The sequence below is a fragment of the Ambystoma mexicanum genome, chromosome 5q (assembly GCF_040938575.1).
Source record: "Ambystoma mexicanum isolate Mex_15411 chromosome 5q, UKY_AmexF1_1, whole genome shotgun sequence".
Lineage (NCBI taxonomy): Eukaryota > Metazoa > Chordata > Amphibia > Caudata > Ambystomatidae > Ambystoma > Ambystoma mexicanum.
In genome coordinates, this window is record NC_090933.1 from 817125567 (window position 1) to 817142326 (window position 16760).

Genomic DNA, 16760 nt, shown 5'->3' on the forward strand with positions numbered 1-16760 from the left:
CGACCACCAAAGTCACTCACATGTTCACCCGGCCCCTTAAACTTTTCCCTAGTAAACCGCCACTCCCTTCAATTGCGCTCTGTCTCAGGTGCACCACAGCTCTCCAGTACAGCTTTCAGGCACTCGATATGGCATATGGAGATTACCAAATGGCTAACTTTCAGGGGTGTAAAACGCTGCCCCCCAAAATCACTCCAGGTGTCTCTGACATTCCCGTAATGCAGGACAAGGGTGCTCTCACCTTGGGGCCGGAGGGGGCCGGTGGATGCCTCTGATTCCTCTGCTTTTCCTGGTGGCTATTTGCTTTCCACCACTTGTCCTCTGCTTCCAGCTTGCTCACTGCTTTCTGTTTCTGCTTTCTGTACTGTGCCTGCTCGTTTGCTCCTTTCTGTACCTGATTTCCTTCAGTTTTCAAGAGTGTTAAGTTTATAGTTTAAAGTAGTACAGATCACACTGGAGCCTCAAGTGGCGTAGACAGATTTTACTGGGTTCGTAGTTGTAGGTAAGTACAATAGGAATTTATAAAGTAAACATAAGACAAGTTCTTCATATGAGAGACATCCACCAGTCCCCCTGTTCTTAGGCTTCAGTTCCCAACTGACTCTCTATGGAATCAGAGCAGCTTTACCCAATAACATTCTACAGCCAACACTCCATACTCAACACTCTAAGCTCACACACTCAAATCAGGGAATGAACAGAATAAGTAAAACCCAACAGCAGCGTCGCCGTAATAATACTGCTTTCAATCCAATGATATGGATTGAAAGCACTATTATTACAGGGGTCAGGGTCGCATTGAGCGCCCTTTCCGGGTCCCAGCCACTTCTCCACACGATTGGCTACCAGAGGCAGCCAATCAGGTGGAGAATATGACGGGACCCGGAAAAAATCTCAAAATTCCTGAGATTCACGGGACTTTTCCGGAGACCCGGAGAAATGCTTAAAATCTCGGAGTCTCCGGAAACATTTCGGAGGTTAGGCAGGTATGAGTGTTGTCACTGCAAATCGTCCCGTACGCTCCGATTAGGAAATACAGCCATTTGACAATCTATAATTTCCCTAGAGGAACAGGAATGCTCCTCCTTATAGCTCCGTGGGCAGTTCCGCGTACTCCCTGCCTATCCACGCAGGGACCAGAAGAGTTATATACTAGCAGCGTCTATGGTCAGTTTCCGGGTGTCCGTGAAGAGTCGTCTCCATGGATTCCACGCAACAACATTGTTTTTTCTGAGCACACTTTTATTTTTATTATATGTTCAGGCATTTGGCAGTCCGTCCCTTTTCTGTGTCTATGCCACTGTAGTCTTACGTTCTCACTTGTCCTCTTTCTATGCCAATGTCTGAAGTTCTCTAGGTTCCTAGCTCTGGGCAGGAGAGCGCTTCACGTCACAGAAGGTGGCGCTCCGGTGTTTTGTGGGCTGTGGTGGTGAGATGGCAGCAGGCGGCGCAGGCCAAGGAGCCGGGTGAGGCCGAGCGAAAACAGCGGCGGCGGGCTTCGTGCCTGGGTAAGAGCACTATAACGTGTGGGACAGGAGCAGACCCGATCCCTAAGATAGGGCCTGACTTGTGCCTAGCTTACCCACCCGCACAGGGAGGTAGTACCAGAACCGTTATATACTAGCAGCGTCTATGCTCCGGGGATTCCATGCATCTGTCCTCGAGGAGTCGTCTCCGTGGATTACAAGAGACTGCAGAACTGTAACCCAACGGTGCCAGAATGACACCCAAAGAACCCATTTTGACTACCCCTAACCAGTCCACAAGCCCACCGCGAAGAACTCACCCCTCCTTTAGGGAATACAGACCTCACACTCCGTGTACACCGGTTCTTGCAGCGAGTACAGTCCTCTTCCCCAGGTGGGTGAAGTGAACTCCAGTGCGTATAGTTGTACTTTAAGTGAACTAACTCTTCGTACCCTGGGTGCATCGGTTTCTGCAGCAAGTGTAGTCCTCCACTGTGCGTGTCGCCTAAGATCTCCATATGTGTTACTTGTGCTATAGGGAGTACACCCCAGTTAACGTAACCTCCTGCCTTTATATACACCAGCTACTACAGCTGTACCCTTGTGACGTACCGTGTACAGCGCTTCGCTAGACGCACCACCTCCCTCAGTAGGGATTGGCTCTCCAGATTGTTTGGATTACAACTCCGATCATCCCTAAAGAGCATGCTCTATTGTGAGGTATTATTGGCCGCAGTCCAAAACATTTGCAGAACCTTGTTTTACGGTGAATACAGCACAATATACAACACACCAGTTCCTGCAGCGCTTACCCTTGTGTATCAGGTTCTACAGAGAGTACACGTCTCTCCTTGTATTCTTCCCCCAGAACCATCAGTGAGTGCAGCTTCCCTTTTGTAAGTGCACCAGCTTCTACCGTAAACCAAGCTTCTATGCGCATCCGCTCCTGCAGTAAGTACAGCTCAGCCCCTTTGAGTACCAGCAATTGCAGTGAGTACATTGCTTTAACGCGTGCACCAGCAGTAAGCACAACTCACTCCTATGTGCATCAGCTCCTCCTTTGAGCACAGCAATCCCAGTTTGCATCGTCTTACTCTGAGCAGATTCCTTCCCTGTTTGCGCCAACTTCCTGTGGTGATCCCTCAACTCTGGCATCAGCCCCTACGCTGATTACAGCTCTCTGCTAGTTGTAGACTAGCCTCACTAGTAAGTACATCTGTTCTTATGGTTCGTAGTTACCAGTCATGCTTATTATCATCTGCAAAAAACAATCCACATGTGCACCAACTATTCCTGTGGCAGTGCCTCTGAAGTACGCCCTGCACCTGCACACCATGTACTGCAGTGAGTTCACCCCTTGTCCCCATCTCTGCTCTCCATCCAACCCCAAATAATGAGTGCATTTATTTTGTATTCATATAAGATGAGTGGTTTGACCAGAAATAATGTACAATGTTGGCAAGCAGACCCCTAGTACTATAAAAGGGAGCTTTGCATGAATTGATGTAAAAAGTTGTGATAAGGTGAACAGTTTAGGGCAGGGGTCTGCAATCTTTAGCTCTCCAGATGTTTTGGACTAAAACTCCCATCATCCCTAACAGTGGTGTCTGTTATGTTTATTTGGCCTGTGTGCATGCAGAGTGAATGCTTTCCTTGCTGTCTGTGTGGGTCAGCTACCTTGGGAATGTGGGGTGGGATTCTAGAGATCACTGTTGGTTGGGACTGGGAGATGGGAACCCGTAGTAGGATGCCTAGCTTTATCTCTCCCCTGTAACCTTCCTAGTTAACCAAGTAATAAAGGACATTTCCTGTTTGACTCCTGCGTGGTTCCTGCATGCTGGCTGACTTACGTGGGGTTCCCAGATACCAAACTAACAAGCATAGTCAATAGCAAGATATCATGGGGAATTGTAGTCTGAAACATCAAGGGAGCCAAACGTTTCAGAGCCCTGGTCTAGGGAGTATAAGGCATAAAATAAAATTAGCATTGTCGCATAGCGATTTGCTATGCAATTCTGTAGGTTTGCTAATCAAACGGATACTTGTGTAGCAAAGTTAGCCATTTAAGTTGCCCTCTTCAATGCAAGCACAGCTTGCTCTGCATTCCTCTCTTGCCCTATGTGCTCTCTTCACCCTCTTTTATCTTTTCACTTAGAATGCTAATGGACAGAATGTGCAGCAGTGCAGCAGTAATCCTCTCCTCCACTCTTAGTGCCAAAGGCATGTGTGGGAGTGCTAGGCAAGAATTGTTTCTTTTTCAAATAATAGGAAACTAGAAGCAATCAGGGTTATACTTTTATTAAACTTTCTATATCATGTCTGGCAAAGACCAGTATGTGTCAGCTTTTTATATTTTAAAAGACAAACATGCAATTCCATTCCTAAAATGTAAGTTGTTAGATAATGCATAATTACAGTATTGATATTGTAAAACACTGCATTATCACCATGCTTTACAATCAAGTTTAGGTTAGTGTATCTTAATTTCATAGTGTCAACTATATTTCATTTTGTGGGGAAGAGATATCATTTTGACAAGTGAACACTTAAAAATGTACATGATTAAATGCTTTTGATGGCAAACCTAGTTTTATAACTAGCAGGTTGCATACATCTTGCAACCCATGAGCGAACCAACCCATATTGCTTGCCATTCTATAACCTACAGGTTGCATACATCTTGCAACTGGTGCTCAACCCCTGAGTGAACCCATACTCCTTGACATTCTATGTTATCACCCTGTTACTTTATATCAGGTACCCTGAAAGTGAGATGACCACAAACTACAATATTCCACCTAGTTTGCTTAGTTCTCTGCCTGCTATGCAACCCACTCCGTTTAATCTTTCTTTCTTCTTACATAATGAATACATAAAGCAAACTAGATGCTTACGCAAAGTAGTGATCAATAGTTCCATCCAGTCTGTACACCCAGAGCTCACTGTGCTTTATGATTATGATTATGATTGTATTATATTAACACCTGCAGGAGACAGCTGGCCAAACTGTTTTCAGAGCCTTTTTAGCTTCTATTAGTGTCCATTCATGCAGCTAACCTTTTTACATTTTACAGACGCTCATCTATGGCTCGTAAAGTCTTTTCGGCCACTCGCAAAGTCAGTAGATTTTATGAAGGGCGAGTAGCATTAGCAAGAGATGTTTGAAGGTTTTTTTTTGTAACATTTACTTTGTTTGCAGTAAATGTTTCACTGTGCCTGGCTGGCAGCAGTGTGCCAAACATAAAGTGGGTTTGTAGTGACACGCACCATTTTGCAGAAATTGTATTTTACTTTTGTTGTCCTCCGTTGCTATGGGTCGAGTGATTTCTCTTAGGGTGAATAAGTAAACTAAGTTACCCGACCTGCAGAATTTGCAAGGCCTCACTCCTCTCACTTATGTCTTATTTCAGCGGTTCGCAAAACTGCTGTATTGTTGCTCATTTCATGTCTTGTGTACAAATAACTTCTGGTGACATCAACAATATTAGTACAGCATTGCTAATCAAATGGGTCTGTTTGCTAATCAAAACAATTTTCATTAGCAAACTCTGCTAATCAATTTTTGAAAACAAATTTATGCCTTGGACTATGAACGTTTATGCATAGAATGGGGATAACACCAACTAACAGGTGGTGCACAATAATTTATAGAAATGTTCATTATAGACTTATACAAATGAGAATATCTGGGGAAACAATTTGGGTAATGATGCTGGCTGACTGGAGGGGTGCACATTCCGGTATTGTCCCAATTCAGTATACATTTTAGTGTCATTTTCTTGGATAAAGGGGCACTGCACCTAGGAACCTCTGCTGCCTACTAATCTGTGAGGCTGGCGACCCTGTGGCCTGAAATGTCCAAGTAAGTTAGCCTCCCATCACAACACACTGCTGTGTCTCATTGTACTTTGTGTTGGTCCTACGTTTGTAATCCCAGTCTAATTTAATTTATTTAAATTGGGGCTAGCATCAGCCTTCCTGTTAAAAATATATATTGTCCCCTGGGATCTGCTGCTGAAGAGTTAATTCTTTGGTATTCTGATTTGATTAGTGGCCTCCATTTATTCCAGCTGCTAGCTGTATGGTGACACGTTTTTAAATAACATGTGAGAGAAATTATGTTCTCAGTTTTAGGAGGTTTTCCCTTGAGAAACTCTTGCGTCTGCTCCATAGGTGGGGTAGGTATCCCCAAACCTATAAATACAGTTTCTTGTGCACATTGACTATCAGGCAGGAGAACACCTTGGGGTTAGCCCAGGTATTACCACTGGCAAATTTGGTAATCTGCCAGTAGATGTGACTGTCAGATAGGGAGCTCATTTACAAGGTAGTGGGATTGTTTCAGAGCTCCAACCGCTCCCACCTTCTCTTTATCCGGGCCTGATTCCAAGCTCTGTGCACAATAAGGGAAGTGTAATTTCGTGATGGAATGGCACTTTTCTTATTTGCTCCATATTCAGCACCTTTTTTTTATAAATATTGACGCATAATAGGGGGTCAATAAGAAGTCAATCCTTCAGGGGGAATGGCACATTTCTTATTTTACATGGAGCTCAGAATCAGCCTTTCCATTAACCTAATTCTGTGGTTTTGTCAGGATTCCGGGTGTGAGCTTAACAGCTTTGTTTTTTTCCCCTGAGAATTTGTGTTTTAGTTACATTGTTGCTTCCAGATTGTCCCATTGGTGCTACTGAGAGTAGCACTGTGATGCCAGTAAAGCTCTACACTGGCTCAGGGATCGAAATTAAGATTTGATGAGCAGGAGATAAAAGCAGCTCTCTGGTATCCTGCATTAAATGGTGTGCAGGAGCTACCATTGGGGAACGAGGAGCTAGTATATGGCATGCCGCAAATCCTTCCTCTACATAAAATGCAAACGTAACATTTTGTCCTTTTATTTATGACTTCTGTATATGGCATATAGATGTGCCCTAATTCTCATTTATTAATTGTCCCAAACGCACAAAGTTAATGTCACATGGGTATGTATGTTCTGTATCAGTTGGCCTGTGGATCCAACAGTAGCTGCTGGTAGCTGTTGGAGTCAAGCTAACCATGGTCCTCTGGGCTACAAGCGGGAGCTAAATATCTCCCACCTCTCCTCAATTTCAAATCTAGCCTGCTTTACAGCTGCTTGTGAGAAAAAAGTGGTTGTTGTTGGATTTATTGAGCGCAGACCTAGCTTTGAGAAGCAACAGAACGCCTTACAGAGATATACACCTATACAAATACATAACAGAGCGCTTTACAGAGCTGTACAACATTACAGTTGCATAACCAGTGTGCTTTTCAGTGGTAACAGAACAGATGTACACCGGGGGGTAGGAAACAGAGGGGAACAGCTGGGTTCTATGTTCGTTCATCTGCGTTTTATTTTTATTTCTTTCTGCACGTTTTTTGGCCAAAATGGTTTGGCTCAAAAACCGAATCAAATGTTTTTATTTGGGGGAGGGGGGGTTCCGCCCCCTTCCCTTATGCCCTTAACCTGCCCTATTTTCTGCAGATTTTTTTTTCCGGCTGAAATTGTTTGGCAAAAAAGGGCGATGAATGAACATCGTACCTGCAGCTGTACTGGGTGGTTGTCAGAAGAGGGGCAGAAGTTTCTAGTGAGTTGAGTGGCGCGAGGTGGGACGTGGTGGCCTGGGTGTTGAGGAGGAGGGACTCCTTGAAGAGGTGGGTCTTGAGTTCTTTTCTGAATTGTAGCAGCATGGGGGTGAGTCTGATGCCGACTGGGAGGAGGTTCCACAGTCTTAGGGCATAGGCAGAGATGGCTTGTTCTCTGGTCCTTTCCTTTTTGGAGCAGCGGATTTCCAGTCTACATGTGTCCTGGCTTCTGGTGGTACGCTGCCCATCGGAGATGCTGAGTTTCTCAGGGAGGTAGCTGGGTGACTTGTGGGCAACAGCCTTATAGATGAGGCAGCAAGACTTGAAGGTGATTTGTGCGTGCATTGGGAGCCAGTGCAGGTCGATGAGAGATGATGTGGTCGTATCTGCGTAGACTCTTGATTCGGCCGCGTGTTGGACACTTCTCAGGGGCACAAGGGAGGACGACAGGAGGCCTTTGAGGAGTGCATTGCCCCATCCAGGTGCAATGGGACCAGTGCTTGAACGATGGAGCTAAAGCTGTCGGGAGGGAGTAAGGGCTTGACTTTTCGCAGAAGGGAGAGATGATACCAAGCTGTCTGAGTTTTCTTAGCTATGTGCGTCGTGGAGAGGTGTTTGTCGATGTGGCACCTGAGGCACTTGGTGCAGGAGGTGAGCTCGGGTATGAAGCCCTCCAAGTTCATGGTTGATAGCCAGGTCTGTGTGTCTGGGTATTTGGTGTTGTTGGTGAGGAGTAGGAATTCGGTCTTGGAGGGGTTGAACTTCCACTATGCACTGGACATCCTAGACTGGATCTGCGAGAGGCAGGGTCTGAGCCTGTGGATGTCCTTGATGGAGTCGATCTTGAGGTATAGCTGTGTGTCGTCAGGGTATTAGTGAATGTTGTGTGTTACTAGGAGGGCTTCCAGCAGGTCCATGTATAGATTGAAGATCATCACTGGGGAGAGGATGGAACCCTCCAGGTCTCCACAGGGGACTGGTAGCATTGGTGATCTAGAGGAGTCCATCTGAACAAACTGCTTGCGCTTGGCGAGGTAGGACTTGAACCAGTCTAGGACAAGTTTGCTGATCCCCACGCGCTGATGTAGGGTGTGCGTGAGCGTCTGGTGGTCTAATTTGTTGAAAGCGGCTCAGAAGTAGAGTAGAACCAGGAAGCAGGGGTTGCTGTCTTCAAGGATGTTGAGGGCGTTGTCGACCACCTGTATTGTTGCCGTCTCCGTGCTGTATCTGGGTCTGAATCCGGATTGGTAGGTTTGGAGGAGATCGTTGCTGCAGTTGTGTGATTTTACCGCTTTCTCGATCATCTTACCTAAGATGGGAAGATGGGTGATGGGGCGTTAGTTACCTACGTTGTCGGGATCCACAGTGGGTTTCTTTAGTAGAGGGAGGATTTGTCCTGTTTTTTTTTGAGCCGATGGGAAGGTGCCTTGAGTTAGAGAGCTGTTGATGATGTCCAGGTATAGAAGATGTTGGGGTAGCTTTCTCAGGTATACCAGAGGTCGTCTGGGGGTCTGCCTGACTCTCAAGGGCCCAACTTTCTTGCCCAGAATAAACAGAAGACTCGGCCAACGGCAAGTTAGAACTGCCGTTTATTGCAAAAGCCAACAGGGATCATGCAAGACAATCAAGATTGTCCAGCACTTAGTATTTGTCACGGCCTGCAGAACCTCCCTGTTCCCTATCTTCACCTGAATATTCAATGGTTGGTGTCTTTGTAAGTCTCGGAATCCCTCTTTCTCCTAGGTTTCTTGGCTTTTTTGGGGCTTCTTCTCCTTTTTAAGGTGTAAATAAGGGCAAGCTCCCCTGGAGGCCACCGTCACCCGCAGTGAAACAAGGTCGGGGGGAACCCCAAGGAGCAAGCTCCCAAAAAAGTCCAGGGGAAAAAGCCTTTAAGGCAAAAAAAACCTGCAGAGTGGTTTGGCAGAACTTGATCGGAAAGTCTGTGGCTGTGGTGTTTGAGCGAAAGAGCAGCTTAGATGGATGACTGGTGGTAGCTGGATCCTGAAGGTAAATGTCCTTTCTTCCTTGGTAAGTGAAGTTCAAATCCAAGAGGAGTTGTAAGGCAGAGTGTAGGGATTGACCCAGGGATAATCGGGTACCCGATAATAAGGACCTCTACACAAAATAAAAGCAAGGACCTCAAGAGGACGGAAGAAAGGCCGTCCAAAGAATTAAGCAAAAAGTTCCACACAAAGAAAATGGGAACAGACAAAAAGTAAGGGAAGTGAACAAGGGAAGCGACCGCCGGGTATAGAAACCACGCTCTCAATAGATGGAGAAATAAATGACAGTGGTATAGTAGAAAGCTGGGAAAGAACTGGTAGAAAGCAGAAAACACTGTACGTGACGGCGAGAGCAGGAGCTTTAAACAAAAAAAAAAAACAGACCGTGCCGGTTAAAGATGACACCAGTCCACAAACTAGCAGGACGCCGGCAACAGTACTGAAGGGAGGAAAAAGATACATCGAGAAAGCAAGAAAGAAGGGAAACGGGACAAAAGGCGAAGGTACAGAAGCAATAGAAGGCGCTGAGAGAGGAGAAACAGAACGGAAAAGAAATAACAGAAAAAGAATAGCGTGAAAGAACAGAGAGGAAAGACTAAGGGCAGAACGGTCAAACACAGAAAGTGGAAAAAGAGGGTCCGCAAAGGAATGGAGGGCAAGGCAAAAGAGAAACAGAAAGAAAACTGCAAGTGAAGCGCTGGTACAACAGAAAGTACTAGTAAGTGCTGGTCCAGAGATGGGTATGATGCACCGTGTATCTGGAAATGGCTGCATAAATAACTGCGGTGGCCATATTGGGGGTAGACTAGACCACACAAGACGGTTTTAGCTAACATAGCCACACAGCCTCCACCTATTCCTGGACCACCAGGGCTAGGGCATGACAACATGCCTCCTTCGAATCAGCACCCCTCCCCCACCCGGTTTAGCAGGATACAGCCTATGGAACTGCCGAACCGGTCTGGGAGCATGTACATGCCTGGCAGGATCCATGTTCTTTCTGAAGACGAATAACCCTTCCAATGAACGAGGTATTGCAGCACCCCGTGCCTATAGTGTGAATCAACAAGTCTGGCGACTTCATACTCTTCCGATTCTTGAGACTCTGCTGCCCTGGGTAAAGGGGGCATCGTAAGTGCATTTGAAAGTGTACAGGCTGTTGAGCTGGCCTGCTGCCCTCCTGTATTTCTGCTTTTGGTTCCCGCTTCGCTACGTGGCAAGGGAGCAGTCGCCAAGAGGAAGCTTGATATACTGGAAACACGGACTATCATCTGCTGATAACGTTGTGCTGAAGCAACTTTAGTCTCGCCCCCTGACACGGCCACCTACTCGCTAAAACCACGTTGCACGCGCATCGTAAATGCATTTGAAAGTGTACAAGCTGTTAGGGGAGGGGGTGAGCAGTCCTGGTTGTGGTTTAATGAAGGAGAAAGGTGAATTTTGACCAAGGTGAGCTTGTTATATCCAGGGGCCGTTAAGTGAAAATCTCGCCCTTGTAAAGCTCCCAAAAAATAAATAAATAAATGGCGAGCGGACTGAGAATTGCCCGTTTTACCGAGCCGCTGCCTAATGATAACATTTATGTGGATTTAATGGTTTGTACTGGAAAAAGCAATTAAGATTCCATGCTCCTACATCTCAAAGAAGTAAAGCTGGTAGTGGAAGACTTCGGGGCGCCCGATGTAAATGGGATTAGTGAAGTGTTGCAAATAGAAGGTAGTAGTGAGGGTGGGGTGGCTTCTAGGGCCCTGGTGTAGGATGCGGTGCAACGCTCGCATGTGGGTGGCGGTGACAAGGAGTTACCGCACATTTTTACCCAGATCAGCTATGTTGAAGGTGCAGTGACTATAGATAACGAGTATATGCACTTACATGACATGTTTGATGAACTTAACCTAATGCATTAATAGATCATTTAATGATATTTCCAGAATTGGCCCTGACATAATGGCCAAAATAAACAAGTGGGTCAAGTTATCAATAGGTATGCTGACGCCGCTTGTCTTGCACTCGCATGCCATGAATGAAAGACCGTTCCTAATGAACACGGAGGTCCCATGGGCTATTAAGAGTAGCAACAAACAACTATTACCAACTATAGTGACTCCCCGGAAGCAAGTTCTTAACATGTGTCACCTGAAAGAGGGAGAAGAACCATTAAATAAGGGGATCCCGAAAGTTAAAGTGTGTAATCTGAACCTTGGTGATGATCTAAGTAATGAGAGTGTATTACATAATGATGATATAAATGTGAACACATCCTCTCCTTCCTAACCTGAAGTCCCCCAAACATTTCTGTTACGCTCACCTGGTATCCACAGGGATGCCACCCAGCTGGGTTACTCGCTGGTATCCTTCTCAGCTTTGCCCTGATGTGGTCTGCGGGGAAGGTTCTGCCTTGTGGTAGAATAAGGCGTGCTCTCCGTCCTGTCTTCTTTGCAGGGGCGCGTTGTATTTCATGGGCTAGTGCGGTCCAGTTACTTCACTGACGCTGGCCCGTTTGATATTGTTCACGTAGGTCTTATTGCTGTTCTTTAGTTTTGTTGCTATCCTGCATGGCTTTCTTTGTTTAAAATTTCTTTTTTTTTCTCCCTTAGGTATGCGGAGCTTCAGCGCGGCGAACTGGCTTGGTTGAGCCCCGCTGGTAAATGATGGCGCATTAAGAGCGCTATGATGCGGTAAGTAAGCGCTATGCGCAGCGCTGCGAAGTCTTGCCTTTGCTAACCTGTGTTTTCCTTCCTTGTAGGTCGCTGTGTTCTTCAGCGCGAGTGGAATGTCTGGAGTGGTGCCAGCCGAGAGGCGACCAGCCAGGTAAGCCTTTTGAGCAGTTCGTGATTTGTAAATGTCTCTACAGCTTTCTTTAATGTTGCCTCTATCTTCCTCTTTCAGGTCATTCTGTCCGGGAGGAGTGCAGATTCGAGGAAGCTGTTCTCGGTAGCTGCGAGTGTTTAAAGATGAAGACTTCAGGTAAGATGCTGCTGCTAATGATGTTCCTTTTGTCTTCTTGCAGGTCTGCTTCTCCGAGGTTCGAGGGAATAGCTGGACACAGTGAGCGTCACGTTGCAAGCTGCAAAGTAACACGAAGGATGTTCTGCAGTCAGGGTGTGGTTTATATAGCCCAGGTAAAGTAGTACCAGGGAAAGTAGTTCCAGGCCTGCCACACCCAAAACACTAGACCGCATAGCTTGGTTCTTAGGAACCAAGCTATGTGGATGCCTCCATGTTGGCTGACAATACAATAAAGTAGTTCCCAAGCACATTGCTGTTCATGGTGTATGAGCCTGCCACCATAGGCGCCAGGACTGGCCCCATGAGGGCTTTTGAAGAGGATGTCAGGCTCTAGAGGCCCGAGTCCTGACTCCACCTGGCTAATGGGTTTGTCAGAGGGGATTTTGGGCGAGGGTTGTGACAATTTCCCATAATCATTTGTATACTTGATTTATTGGAAAAGGACACAATTAGACCCATCATGAGATCAGGGTCCTAAAGGCAGCAATGGTGGACATACTAGCCACTACTAATCGATTGGAGGGCTTTATCACTGCAAGGGAGACTTGCTCAGCCAAATATGTAAATCAACCCAGTGAGCAATATAAACTGCCTGCAGGCGGTATACCCAAACGGGGGGCAACAGTAGTAGACTATAGCACTCCATGTTCGGGAGGAATAGACCTTGATGTAGATAAATTATTTGCTGAGGTTGGTGCGATGAAACCTGCGCTTGATGAGGTGAGGCAACATATCTTCGGCACTCAAAATGTATCCTTACCCATAGATGGTCCTAAGGTTTGTTTGTTGGCGGATAGCTCTTCAGTATTAGTAAAAGCTATGGAACAAATGAATGAAGAGGAATCCTGTAGGACCAGCTTGGAGAATAAGGGCTCTTTTTTTTATGGCGACACACGAAAAAATGAGTTACATGCAGTTAAAGGAGAGTTCCGGGACTTTTTTTTTATTGTCCCTACGGGTCGGCCATGTGTTTGTAAGCATAAATCGGTAGATCGTAGGAAACTTTCCTATGGACCTTACCCGACTTTTCGCCCATTATCGCACTCGAAATCAGCCTCCATTTTGTGATAATCCTATCATTCCGCCGCATCGACCTGGCTCACCTGCCTTTGCGGCACTAAATCAAATCCCCCGCCCCTGAAACAGACTTTATCAAAACATTCATATTCCCCGCCTCTATCCGTGACGTGACTGAGCTGCGTAGGCAAACGCGCCCAGGCGTCTTCTACGCGACTCCACACAGACCCCGGAAATCAACACAGATCAGCTCACAATACAGCGCGCCACAATTCGGAATATGAAACTGTACTTTGAAATCAAACCGCAAGATTGTAAATGTGGTAAAGTACATTTATTTGACATCAAATGTTTAGAGAATATTCAGCGATTTACATTTTTATTTGCTCACGTTCCAAAAAGTTCGTATTGAGGAACGCGATGGTCCTTTGCTGTACACAGGGTCTTAGAGCATCTCACAATACAGCGCCACAATTCGGAATGTGAAACCGTGGTTTAAAAGCAAACGGCAAGATTGTACATTTGGCAAAGTACGTTTATTGGACATCAAATGTTTAGAGAATATTCAGCGATTTGCATTTTTCTTTGCTCTCGATCCAAATTAGTTCGTCTTGAGGGAAGCGATGTTCGTGTGCAGTACACAGGGTGTTGGTTTACGATAAAAATAAGCTCTTCGGTCGCACTGATAATCGCATGGCTGTTCCAACAACCAGGCACTAGGCCACCACAACGGTAGGTATGTTGCATCTAACCGTTAGTACCGCGTAAGGGCATACTTGTACTTGGCGATCGTCCCATAAAATGGTCAGGGTGGTAACGTTGTTCACGCGGAGAAGCAACTGGCGGCTGTAGAACCCGTCCGCAGGTGTCTGGTACTCGTGACACAGACAGTAGTGAATGATGTACCTAAAAACATAAAAAATGAAATTAGTCTCACCATCAGATCCTTATTAAAATTATTCATTTCATAGCGAGGACAGCGCTACTGGGTGTACACAAGTGTTTAAAGGCGTGGCGAGGCATGGAGGGGGGGGGAGTGGAGTACAAGGTAAGTAGCATAAAATAATAAATAAATAGGGCCAGCTGGTGGCAAGTGCAAGATAAGTGCAGAACAAGTGCTGGGAAGGGGGGGCTGTAGGATACTGAGACAGTCCCCCAGTGCAGGGGTTGACAGGGAGGCAGTGCAGGTGGAGAGTGGAAGGGCCCAGGACCGAGGTCGCAGACAGTGGACCAGTTGTAGCAGGGGAGAGGGAGAGAGAAAGCAGAAGCAAAGAGGAAGGTTTTGAGGTGCTTCAGTAAAAGCAGATGTTTCTCCTCAAGATAGTGCGCGGTAGAAAACAATATGCCACATAGAACGAACAAGTACAACTGAACCCGTCTTTAAAGCCACTGTATAGTAATGAAATTGCGGTATAAACTCATCAAAAGTTACTTACATTATATTTGCATTTTCCATTGTGTCTCTGTGTAGGGCAGACCCGAAACACCACTCCTTCTTTGCCGACGTTACTTCTTCTAATTAACGTGGCTCATCGTTTCGTTTCTGAATTTTTATTCATTATCTTTTCTTAGTCTTTCAGGATGGTCCCGGCCTGTCAAGGTCAAATCACAATAGAACCTTATATTGGGTCGTGGGCCGTTCCGCCACCCGAGCAAAACATCAAAGCAGCTGACCTTCACTTTGAGCGAGCACACATTTCTAGTTAGCTGCAGTTAGTTTTAGGGACATCTTGTCTGCGTGCCTTTTTTTTTATTGTCCCTATGGGTCGGCCATGTGTTTGCAATACGGAAACATTCTATAATTTTTGTAAAAATGATTTATATTACTGTTTGGTTTAATTGCAATGGGCCTGCAACATGAGGAGACTCGAGAGAACAGACAATCAAATTACAATCATTTAAACCGTGATGTGTATTTCTCAATGAGCTCTGCTTTAGGTGGACATGGAACAGAGGCAATGTTGGGTGGCAATGCAGTTGTCCCCTGCATAGGTTCGTTCACCACTCCATGTATGTGCCTATCGAGGACATCTACGATAAGTCTCTCAATAAACTCATATTGCATATCCTCAAACACTGGTTTGATCACCCATTGTTTACTTCTTTTAGTGAAGGCCTTATTGTAGCGAAGCGTCCCTAAAGTTCCGGTCGTCCTACTTTGTTGACGGCCAACATTATGGTTATGTGCCAAGACCGCTAAAAGAGTCCGATTTATCATGCCTTCCATGCCAAAATGCAATCTTTTGGGCCTGTACTTGAGGCACATATTGTGGAACACCTCCAAATCTCCTGTGTGGCAGAATTCCGTGAGTCCCCTCAAAGCTTTTGTTATAGTTTTATCAAATACAATCTTTTCAATGGCTTTGTGAGTGGGTGATGAAGGAATCAACCACTTCTTCTTCCGTGCCTCCTCTGTGGACAAATGGCCATGTTCACATTTGTGGAAATGCTCATTTGTCGACCATCGATGTACGTTGCTACAGTGCAACATTACTGACCGCCATTTTTCCAGTAGAATTTCCAAGGAACCTTCAAATGTTTTTGAGCTCCACCAAAGATGGTTGCTGATTGACTTGGACCACTGTGAAATACCTTGCAATTCTTTTTTTTTACCTGCAGCAGACAATTTTTTATTGATTGATTTTGCAAGATGCCAAACGTCAAATTGGTGATTTATATTTTTGTACTGTTCTCTCATTGTCTTGGTAATTGAAACGTGTCTGTCCGTGGCTATCAGGTCGATCACCATTCCCCGCGATTGTAGTTCTTGCAATGATGCTACAAAGCCAACTTTCTCCATGGCCACTGAGGATGTACTTTGTGACACCTGCACGACCACCGAACTCACAATTTTCTTACTTTCCATGTCCTGAAAGTGGTAGGTGCAGTACTTGGCTGAAAATCCTGGGCTGTCGCACTGTCCATCACCGGCTAGCCTGAAGCGTTTGCCCGCGAATGTACTTTCCATTGACATTTTTTCCATTCTCCAAGCTTCGCTGATGGCTGGAAATAGATAATCGGTTTGGTATTTGTAGAACTGACTTTTCGCAATGAAATGGATTCCCACAAACTGAAAGAAATACTGTAACTTTTTAAAACTTGAACCACTAAAAAGTGCGGCCGCTGCACAAAGTAGATTGCCTGCTGGCAGTTGCCCCAGCATGGGTTGTGCAGACCATGCGAACGGATGATATTGTGTACAGGTGGCATGTATTTTAAGGTTAGTGCCTCGAATTGCACGAGTCACATTAATCAATGGCTCCCCACATACTTCCCCACCAACCGAATGCCCACATTTCATCATCATAATAATATCCATCAAACAGCTATCGAATACAATGAATTTGGCCTCTTTCCTTATACTGTCACTCTGCATCCCAGCTGGTTCGGCCTGTAACGTTGAGGACATGTCACTCGCATGAAAGGTACAATCTCTGATATCGTCTTCCGCTATGCTGAGTGATATTGATGGTGTTTCATTGTCGTCCACGTCATTCTCTTCCATTGCAACATCTGTTCCTTGTCCGGAGATGGGAGAAAAAAACAATGTCTTCAACTTTCGCACGCTCTTATTTTTTGCGGGTGTGGATTCTGTGAATTGATCTCCGACTGCATCCAAACTACCAGGAGGACATTCACTATCAATGGCTGGTGGTGGTAT

The 16760-nt window shown here is 45.7% G+C and overlaps 1 protein-coding gene across 2 annotated transcripts in view; it reads left to right on the forward strand.

The window, feature by feature from the left end:
• The first annotated feature begins 1376 nt into the window (after positions 1 to 1376).
• Positions 1377 to 16760, forward strand: part of WWP1 (WW domain containing E3 ubiquitin protein ligase 1) — a 2181222-nt gene continuing 2165838 nt past the window's right edge. The window contains exon 1 of one of the 2 annotated variants that reach the window (XM_069621301.1): positions 1377 to 1508. The gene's annotated coding sequence lies outside the window, so the exon portion shown is untranslated. The remainder of the gene's footprint in view (positions 1509 to 16760) is intronic. The other variant, XM_069621302.1, reaches the window with a different exon arrangement.